The sequence below is a fragment of the Gymnogyps californianus genome, chromosome 28 (genome assembly GCF_018139145.2).
Source record: "Gymnogyps californianus isolate 813 chromosome 28, ASM1813914v2, whole genome shotgun sequence".
Taxonomy (NCBI): domain Eukaryota; kingdom Metazoa; phylum Chordata; class Aves; order Accipitriformes; family Cathartidae; genus Gymnogyps; species Gymnogyps californianus.
In genome coordinates, this window is record NC_059498.1 from 7,560,714 (window position 1) to 7,571,455 (window position 10,742).

The following is a 10,742-nucleotide window of genomic DNA, read 5'->3' on the forward strand; positions in this document are numbered from 1 at the left end:
CTGCTCTCCTGAGATCTTCTATGGACACTCTCTAATAGTAATCTTTTTCTAGTGAAAAGCCCTTTGATCTTAGCACATGGATTCATAGATTGGAAGGAGATTAGGGAAGGAACAACTCTGTGTTTCTTGAGTCTCAGCAATACATGGAGCATTATCTGAACTCTCAGGTCCTGTGTGGTTTTGAGCACTCCCTGGGTGTGGTTTACCTGCTTCACTCACGTCTCATGTGGCCCAAGGATCGCTTGGCATTTGCTAGCTCTTTACAGCAATCTTGGCGTTCTGGACAAAAGGCCAAGGGCAGTAAAGCAACCTGTAGCAATCCCCACGTTTTGGCACACCGGAGTGCAGACTCATTTCCAGGAGGAATTTGACATGAGTCCAGGCTGGGTTTTTAAGTACACAGACCATTGCTTTTTTGATTTTTTTTTTTTTTTTTTTAAAACATACATTACTGAAAGGCTGGACCTTCAGACAACTCTACTAGGCTGCACATACCCTTTAGATGATCCTATCCCTACCTCAGCGACATTCTCCATCTATTACTGAAGGAGTACATCTATTAAGCACAGGACTGGTTTCACCTATTTTGTGCTCAGAGGAAGACCAGGAGCACCAGGAGGTGCCGCAGGGAGAAAGGCAGCCTGTCAACAGATGTATGCAGAGACAGGCTGGTGTATCACTGCAGCAGAGCGATCAGAAGCAAGACGGGAGCAGTGTTGGTATTGTAGGGTGATGCTGCAATTTGTGCGTGCGTATGGATGCGAAGAGATCAATGTAAGAATCTAGCATTGTTCTCAGCTCTGACCAGCACCATTAACCTTTCACAGTCATGGCAAATAATGTGAGAAAGAAATGCCTAGTTCAGAGCGTGGATCTGAGGCCAGGAGAAGCACAGAGAAGATACTGGGGGTCCTGGCAATAGCGCTGCTTTGTTTTTCAGTGAACAGTGTCTGCCTCTGTCATAAACTTCTTTCTTCTGTTTTATCAATGCACTGTTCCAATAAAGTGCTCAAAATCCCTGTATCTAAGAAACGACAGAGAACCATTGATCTGAGGTGAAAATTGAACTGCAAGTGAACCACTTGTCTTTTCCATGTGTTTACTCTGACCCCAGCTGATTTCTACAACTGTCACTTAATTAATCATCTTATTTCATTTAATCAATCAACCCATTGTAATTAATTGAAATGTATGCATGCAAAATGGGAAATGCTTCTCTCAGGAAGGGCCTTGAGGGAATGTGCTGTCAGCAGCAGTGCTCTGGAAAGCTTGTTCCATTTATATAAATGAATAAATACAAATGCTGATGACTTCATGGCCTGAATATTAATGCAGGTAATTAAACATGCTTATTCTGGCATGTAACAGCATGCCAGGCCCTGGCCTGGGGAGGCTCCATAAACAGAACCTCCTCCCTGAGTCTCTTGCTATTGCCTGTGCTGCATGAATATATTCTGGCCCTTGATTTATCTCCACAGAAAGGTGGGAAGGGGAGGTACAAAGGCAGTCAGATAGGAAAGATAATGATGTGCAAGACACAGATGAAATTTCTTCCTTCTTTTTGAGTCAGCTTGTTAATATCTAGGTAGTGGAACAAGCCTGGCAAGTTGCTTTGAAATTGTAACTGAGACTGAAGAGTGGCTCCTGCTGCCTGGAGCTACGGTCTTGCATGGATATGTTACGACTATTAGCAGTAGGCTAGAGTAGTCTCTAGCCCTCTTTGCAATACATCTCTGGGAGTCTTTCCAAGTGAAGTCTTGCCCAAGTGAAAGCAGCAAGACTGGGCTTGAAGCGTGCTGCCCAGAACAGTCCTCCTGACCTCTGCTGTAACACTGCCATAGCACCCTGCAGCAGCGCTCCCTGGATGAGAGGAGCAACGACACAGCCTCTGGCCTCAGGGTAATTGTTAAGCTTTAGTTTGGCAAGGGTCTGTATGTACCTGGGGCTCTGTCTATGCTGCAGGCTGTTGAACCAGGCTGCGTTGCTGCAGTTACCTTTTTCTTCAGGCCCACTTAGGCACCTCTACACCATACTGTGGTCTGCAACAGAGATGTCCCAAGCACCTCATCAGGCACGTCCACGTCTGCTCCCCCCAGTGCCTTTGTCCCAGTTGCTGCCAGCAGTTAGCCCTAGGTCCAGCTACTCTGTACATGGTTCTTTTAGAGTTATGAGCTTTATGATGAGTTTTGGATGTTTCAGGGAAAGGAAAACCTTTTAAAACAGTTGGCAAGACTCTGTCCCTTAGGGAAACCATCTCTCATTTCACTCAGGAGCACATTTCCCTCCCGTCACAAGCCCACTGAAGAGTTTCTACTTGGAGTCAAGGCCAAGAAGTATGTCCAGGACATGTTGTTGCAAGAGAAAGTTCACATATCGCCCAGTCATAGTGCTGAAATGGTTCCAGTCGGTGGCTATCCTTTTCAGCCTTCTACCTCCATTTATAGGATCAATTAGAGATAGTTCATGTAGAGATGTTGGTTTCCACAGATTTTATCTGATGGAGGTATGAGAAAATTACACTGTGCCTCTCTGTATGGTTACTCCCAGCACTGTGGCTTAGCCTTGGCTTTTTACAGCTGTTTTTGTTATAATCCTCCATAATTGTGGAAATTTAAAGAAACACTCTGTAGGTCAAGTATAAGTCCATGTCTTTACTTGTTTACCCTAGATGTGGCTTTCCGCACATCTAGCCAGATTCTCAGCTGCTTGGTTTTCATTTACAACAGCAGAAAGCATTGTACTTGTTATGGGACTGTGGCAGGGGAAACTGCAACCCCTGTAGTCTGGTTGCCAGAGTCAAATTAAGATTAAGAAGGGGTCAGTGGTTTTTAGAAAACTGCATGGTGATCAGCAAAATAATGAGCTGCTACCATAAAACAGAGAGTTTGCTGGGCCAGGGGTCTGCCAGCAGTTCTTTGATTAGTATTGCCAGCACACGCTTGCACAGATGCACGTCTGGTTGCTTGGCTAAGGGTAGAGACAATTCAGTCTTCTTTCCCCCGCCTCTGCAACTGTAAAGAGGAATATTAACTGCAGGACAAACCACACAAACCTCTCTACAATTCACTGGCCATATGAAAAATAAAATTAAAAATTTAAAAATTAAAATTAATATTTCTGTGCTGAGCAGTTCTCAAGGAATGGGTACAGAACTCTATACGATACGCTAAACAGTCTAAAGTCTGCATCCTTTATAGGGACTCAGCACTGAGTTTTCTTCCTGGGACAAGGGAAAATAGGTTTTCTTCAGCTGCTAATCTAGAGCAAAAGCCTGGTGAGGAAAAGGGGCATCCTAATAGGCTATAGGATCAGGTGCACTAGACATAAGAACTTAGTTCCCCAGACCAGCATAAAGAAAGCAGGCCAGACCTGATGCTTTGAATAGAGGGACAAGAACACCATCAGCCTCTGGAGTTCCCTGTATGTCAAAGACCTCCAATCCAAGTAAAGCCTCTAGTTCCCTGCCACGACAAATAATCACAATCACCAGGTGAGAAACAGGTTATAGAAAATTCTTTGAAGATTTCCCTCACACACACTCAGTTCTAGCCACAGTGACAGTCTGTCAGTACTTGGTTGATGGTGATGCTTTGGGCACCAACTCCTCTTCCTCTGAAGTATAAGCTTTTCATCTATGTTTAGCTAATCCTGAACAGGTTTGAGGCGTTTCTCTCACCAGTACTGACGATTTTCCCCAAGAGATTACTTAAGAAACAGAGCCTCAGTAAATCAAAAAGTCCTCCAAGCCAGGAATGAGAAATGTGTGAGAGTGCAAGCAGAGCGGAAAGCCTCCACACACCTCCTAAGAAAGTTTCTGGAAAGGTTATTATGAATAGGAGAAAATGAACAAAGGAATTAAGAGCTCGTGGGAAATGGTTGACCCAGCATCCCTGTAGGAGTAGTATAAATAGCTGCCCTGATTCACTGCATTCACATTGGATCCGTCTGCCCTTTGTCAAATCTTGCCTGGTAAATGCTTGAAAAGTACCACAGCAGCAGCTCTGCCAGCTTCAGGAGAAGGCTCAATCTTAACTTCAGGGTTTCTTCCTGTTCTGCACCTCTCCACCAAATGGGCTCCCATAGCCTGGCTTGGCTGGAAGAGCTAAGCCAGACCCTAATACAGCTAACGTGGCTGGCAACCCTTCACTATACAAAGGAGCTATCTCCAAGTAGCAACCGTACAGTACAGTGTTCTGCACTAACACCAGCTTGAGCTGAAATGGTGCTTTTATCTCGTTTACAAACTGCATTTCAGCAGGATTCATTAGCAGGACGCAGCCACATGCTGATAGCTTCCTATCTTTGGCTCGCCATTCAACTCATGAGGGTTTTCTGCTCAGTAAAACCTGGCACAGTGTGACACGTCCAACTTGCCAGCCTAACACAGACCCACTACAGCGTAGCCCTGACTGAAGCACTTAATCCGCTATAAGTTCAGTACCACCCCTTGAAATCCTCAACAGGCAGCTAGAACAGAGCCCACAGATAAACAAGCCACAGCCTCCACCCAAATCCAGCTAGGGGAATTCTTCCCGTCTTTAGGACAGGGCACTGATGTTGTGAGCCTCTGTTTGCAGATGTGTCTTCATCAGCTTGGAAACACCCAGCACACACATGTGAACACAGGTGATTGTGCTGTACACATCTGCAAGATACATGCATGAAAACTCTTTGGTAATGATGCAGCATTAGTATTTCTGGATATTTTGGTTCACAGGGAAGAGAATTTAGAGGTTGCTTGGGAGATGCCCAAACAGACACAGTCTCAGATTTCATTAGCTGATAAAGCCATAGCATCCAGGAATCTGTTTGCTGCATGGATTGTGACTGGACAGAAACAGAAGGGACTGTAACCAGCATGAGTGCGCTGGCTACATGCCCATCCTGTCTGATGGAAACATGAACCCTTGCGTGGTAGGCACAATGAGCCAGGACAGCTAGTACTCCAGAGAGTCAGAAGAATTAGCTGTGCACCTGAACAATTTTTTTGATGAACAGTAGCACTGTTCAGCAGATACAGGGAAGCCAGCTCTCATATTGTAGGGTGCCATCCCCACAGGGAACTGGAAGGAAAGAACTGTTTCGCTGTACAGCTTGGTCCAACTGAGCACAGCCTTTCTTTTGTGCTTTTCACTCAGGAATTGGGTACTGATCAGGGAAGGAGAAAAAAACCCAGTCAGATCACAGGTTGCTTTTCACAGAAAACTTGTCAAATCTTTGTACAACTAAGTACTTCATTTCAAAGCCTGCAGTAACCAGACTTGCAGCTCATTAAAAAAAAAAAAAAAAAAATCCCGGCAAATGTTTCTCCTGCGATCTTTTGACTTCCAACAGCAACTTCAGTACTGGAATTGTTCCTCTGCAGATGGGTGGCATGTCACCTTAACATCAAAAGTCCATGTCAAGCCAGATGCCTATCTTGAGTTGCATTCAGATCTCCTACCTCTCTAAGGGCTAAGTGCTATAGCAGGCATGGCAGCGAAAAATGTAGAAGGGAGAGCCTGGCTACTGATTTGACCAGGTACATGAAGGTACGATTGCTTTGCATCCTGCTTTAGGGAAAAAGACTTTGTGTTCTGCTAAACATCTGAACTTTACAGTAAATCATCTCCTGAAAGCTTTTTTTTTTTTAATTAGATATTGCAGCAGCAGCAGCACTCAACACATGAATAAGTCACAGCCTGCAGAATCTGCCCTCCCTCATGTGCCTGTGAAGATAAGTACCTGTTGCCTGCCAAATACCATCATTCCAGCATTCTCAACATTAAAGGCTCCGAGCCTGATGAGCTGTGAATGTCTTTGCTCCACAGCAGAACAAGGAACTGCTTTGCAAAAGTGCTCTCTACATCAAAGAAACAAGCAAACAAGAGTTGATGATTTTCAAGTCTAAGCTAAGGCTTACAAGCTGCTGGTAGGCACATAATACATAGCACATCCTTTCAAATAGAGATGAACCTGCATAGATAAGAATGAGTTCAGAGTCTAATGCGTGTATGACTTGAGAGCAACTGTACCACCCTCCTCTATTCTGTAACCTCCTGGTAATACGCTGGTCCAAGGCTAAAACTACCTGTCTCAGATCCCGGCCCTTTCATAGACTGCAAGGAATAAAAATTCTTCTTCAGCCCTCATCTTGCTGCTACCCAGCAGTTAGCTGTGACTGAAGATGGACTGTCTCCATGCTTTGGGCAAAAGGCAAACCAAGAGACACTCTGTTATTCCTATCCAGGACAGGATGAAGATTAGTTCACGCACAAATGCTTGGAAGGACTGCAGCACCAACTGCTTCTCTGTTTTCCTTAAGTGACTCCTAAACTCAGACCACTGCTTCTGGGAGAGGTGGTTGAGTATCAATCAGCCTTCTTTGTGTGTTGGCTGTTCTATGTATTGCAGTGGCCCTAGAATCAGATAGGCAGCACAAGTGACAATCCACACAGTTTTGCTTTGCTCCAGCAGCTTTTGCAGGATACAGTCACACTGCCACCACAGAAATGAAGATTTCTTGACCTTTGGAAAACGCACTGCTGTGCTTCACTGGTGAATACTTGTTAAAGCAAAGACCTGATGTGCAGGCATTCTTATCTGAGTCCCAGAATAACAGAGCCTGTACTCTACCCCTGGCCTCTACACCTTCTGGCCTTACCCTGCAGGTAGCCCCTGCACACATTTCCCCACCTGTCTGAAAGTGCTGCATTGATTCCATAAGCATGAGTCTTGAAATCCCTTCAGAAAAGCCCTTCTCACCTCCTTTCTGAGAGGGTGTCTGTTCTTGCTGCCTGTTCAAGAAAAGCTATTACCTATACTCCAAACAATTAACATTATATCAAATTAATCTTCTTCTGCAGACTCCACTTTGATTCAAGCCAAACGCTTAATATACATCTTCAGCGAAGAAAGGTGTGTAGCGCAATTTGCGCTAAAGAATCCCTGCACAAAACCTGGAGAGTCTGAACAGTCCTTTTGCAGTCTCAGAATCATAGTTAAGATTCTAAAGGAGAGCCAGCAAACACTCAGAACAACGTAGGGAGAGGAGGACAAAGCCCTTACCTTCACTGCTTAGCCTCAGCTCGCATCACCTGTCCTGTGAACCAGGTGAATTCATGGGCATTTTCTACCAAGATGGATCATTATAGATTATGCACAAGGTTTTTATTCATAATATCAGCAAAATAAAACTGACACCAGACCCAAGATGAAAACAATCCAGCAAATCACCAAGAATAATTATAGGAACATACTGAATATTTCTTTGATTTCCCATTAACTCTAGTAATGAGTCAGACAAGTGTTCTAATTGCATCCATGACTAAGCTGCTCTCTTATAAATGGCTTCAGATCTGCAAGGAAATAACTCTTTGTGTATGGATCCAAATGCAGAGGGAGGATTTTAAAGAGTAAACTACTTCAGCAAAAATCTATACGTGTAGTCATTGCTGCTCATGAGCAGTATTAGTAGGTCAGGTACTGAAATACGTACGACTTTACAGAATTCAGAAGGAACACTATTTCAAATTTAAGGCACCCACAGAAAAGCCAGTCTAAAGCAGCAGAATAAAGTTGTTGCAAAAGATACCTTTGTTGAACAAATCCCTACCATCCCAAGCCACAATCAAGCCCTTGTCAGTCTCCTTTCACAGGGAAGGAGCAGTTGGTCTGGCAAACAGACACTGTCTAGGGCTGGGATGCCTCCAGCCTGTGCACAAAAATGCTCCTGATCTACCTAGGGCCAGACACAACTCAAAGTAGGGGCAGTAATATCTAGCCTCAAGCAGAAGCGGAATAGGAGAAAAGGATCAATCATATCTGTAAACTGTTTTGAGATCCACCATTTAATGTGATTGCTGTATCGCTGACCCTTGTAATGCAGGCAGTGCCAGCACAACGTGTTTGCCAGAGCCCACAGTCCTTCAGTCAGCTTGCACCAGTCCCGGTGTAGAAAAGGCTCAGGCACTCTCTATAAATCAGTGAAGTCTCACGAATCTTTGCTCTGCTGTGGGGCTATGTAGAGAAAGACCCTAGCCAGACAATGCTGCAGCCCCACTGGAATCCAACTTTCCCTTCTGGAAGCCCTGTGCCACGCTAACACACACACCAAATTCTGCCATCAGTCCCATAAAGCAGGGAGCTACTGCTCCTTTGAGGGAAGGAGGTAGGCAAGTTGGAGTTCCAATAAATTAAAGATGCACTTTTGCAATAAAATCCCTTTCCAAACAATGATGAGAAAGTGAAGTGGCAAGGCAGGGAGCGCAGGCTAAAGAGCTCCCCCCTCTCCTCCCCCAAACCCCCAAGCAGGAAAGAACGAGGGAGATCTTTGTGCAGCCCAATCAGAACAGAGCCTGCTGTGGGAATCCCAGCTGCCGTCCTCTCCTTCCTTTGCCTCCTACATATGTTAAATGGATTTGCCACTTTGAGGCTTGCCCTAAAAGAATATTAAAGAAGCTAATTTACAATGCATAATGACTACAAGACTCTGCTAGTAGATGCATTTAAAATCTCTCCATTATAGCATGGAGAGCAAGCCCCCCTTCACCTCCTTTTTGAGCAGAAGCTGCCATCCATAACCTATCAGGAACGTAAAGGGCAACACCCCAGCAAAGAGCCGCTGCCGCCGCCACCACCAATTACCCTGTGTACTGACAAGTCTACAAATCAGGATGCAGAGTCAGAGGTGGAAAAAGCAGTGTGCTGGCACCATCCTGCATGTTCAGGTTGTAGTAAAAACTGACATAATTTGGCAGCTGTATTAAAGGGGATTCTCAATTATACCCCACCCCCTACTGCTTTAGCCTTCTCCAGGCTAAACGAACCCAGCTGGAATTTCTAGCATGTGGACTCTTCCAGTATATCAGTCTTCAACATGCATGCCATGCAGGTGTTTCCAGTATCATCATCAGCAGCTATGGTTGCATGTTAAAGTGTTCTGAGCAAGGAACTGGACCAAGGAGGGAAAAAGAGGAGTGACAATATGGTTCGGTCTCAACTCCTTACGCGGGAAGTGTTTAGAATAGCAAGGAGAAAGGCATCAGAGGCACTGCACAAAAATTTTAGATACAGATGTGCTGCAGCATGTTCCAGGAGAAAGTCTGCTGTTTTGTTCTCTTATGGACCAGAGACTCCCTTTGAGAAGCAGTAGAATCCTACGTCAAAATTCAATATTTCCAAACGCAAAGGGCTTTTAACTATTGAGTAGTATTTTTACTTTGATGCTTAATTACCCCCTACAGTCCACAAACCTCTCCCCGTTGCTTCAGTCTGCAGCCTCCACAATAACTATGAAGCAAACAGCAATTACACATTTATTCCAAGAACATTAATGTAACCTGAGTGGGCTCCGTCGATGCATGACTCCATGCTGCCTAGCAGCAAAATGTAAAGGACCATCTGAATGGGTAACAGGCTGCTTACTCTCTGCTGGCCTCCGCATCAGCATGGCTGATAAGGATGCAAGACAAAGCTATACCTAATTAATATACATGAATTTTAACCAGGAATCCATTCCCATCTATTAGAAAATAAGCCCTGGACAGCTTCTGCCCCCATGGCTTGTTAACAGTTTCTCTGGTAAGATAAGGCAGCCTCACAGAAATACTTCAACTCATTTGTGCTGTGAAAAGGCAGGAACAGAGCCCCAGAACACCTCTGCAGGGCCTGAGGCTTTGGGCTGTGCCTGATCTCAGATGCTATAGTAGACAAGATCCAGGCTAAATGTTTTTGATGAGCCTCCCTGGTGCTACAGCTGTGATTCCTACTCTACATAGCTGAAGGCTCAGTGAAGTAAAGAACAATAGAAACCACGCATGGCACAGCCACGCATCAGGCAAAATGTATTACCCAGAATCAGATGCTAAGGATTCTCAACAACACCTTCAGGGGAAAAAGGGACGGGTTGCAACAATGCTAGTGCAGTGGCTGCGAGACAAAGCCAGCCTGTTACTGCCCCACTGCAAGGTTAGCTCTCATTAGCACAGGAGGTACTTTGTTCCCCAAAAGTAGTAAATTCCCCTCCTTTGCATTAGGAATTAGCATTTAATAGCCTAGAGAAAAGCCGAAGGAAAGAATTCAATTGCCCCACCTCCTCATGTAGTTGTGAAAACTTCCTACAGTAAAGCATTACTCTGATGCACCGGCTCCTACTGATTCAGAGAAAGCATGGCCTGAACACGATGTCAAGAAAGTACTGACCAGAAAGACCGGGTCAAAGCTCTGTGTCCAATAGATTCCTCCTGCAGCTGGGACCATGGGAGAGGGTATGTACACTGAACAGCAGCAGAGCTCAGGTTTCTTGGAAGTTGACCCTGATGCATTGAGAAAAGCTCCTGTTAAGTTACGAAAGCAGAGCCATTTTAATTACAAATATAGTACTTACCTGATGGCAAAGCCTCAGGCAAACCTACAGCAAGCACCAGCCTTTCCTTTGTTTCTTCCCTCACTCTAGTGAATAGTATAAAAGGCACATGCTGCTTACTAGGACAGTTTGTATGCAGCCCCTTTAACTATGTGTCTAGTTCTTTAATGATGTTTGATTCTGCTACTCGTTACCCTCAGGTAATTACTGTAAAAGGCACAGCATGGCCTAGCCATGCCGCAAAAATGCATTCACCTCAGAGGCTTTCTACCCTGGAAAGTGTCATAAAGCAAGCTGCTCTTGCATATGAGCAAACAGGGAGGAAATGCAGCTTGATCCTCATGTATAAATGGCATTTCCAAGCCATATAGTGACTGTGAGGCTCCGAGCGCTGGGG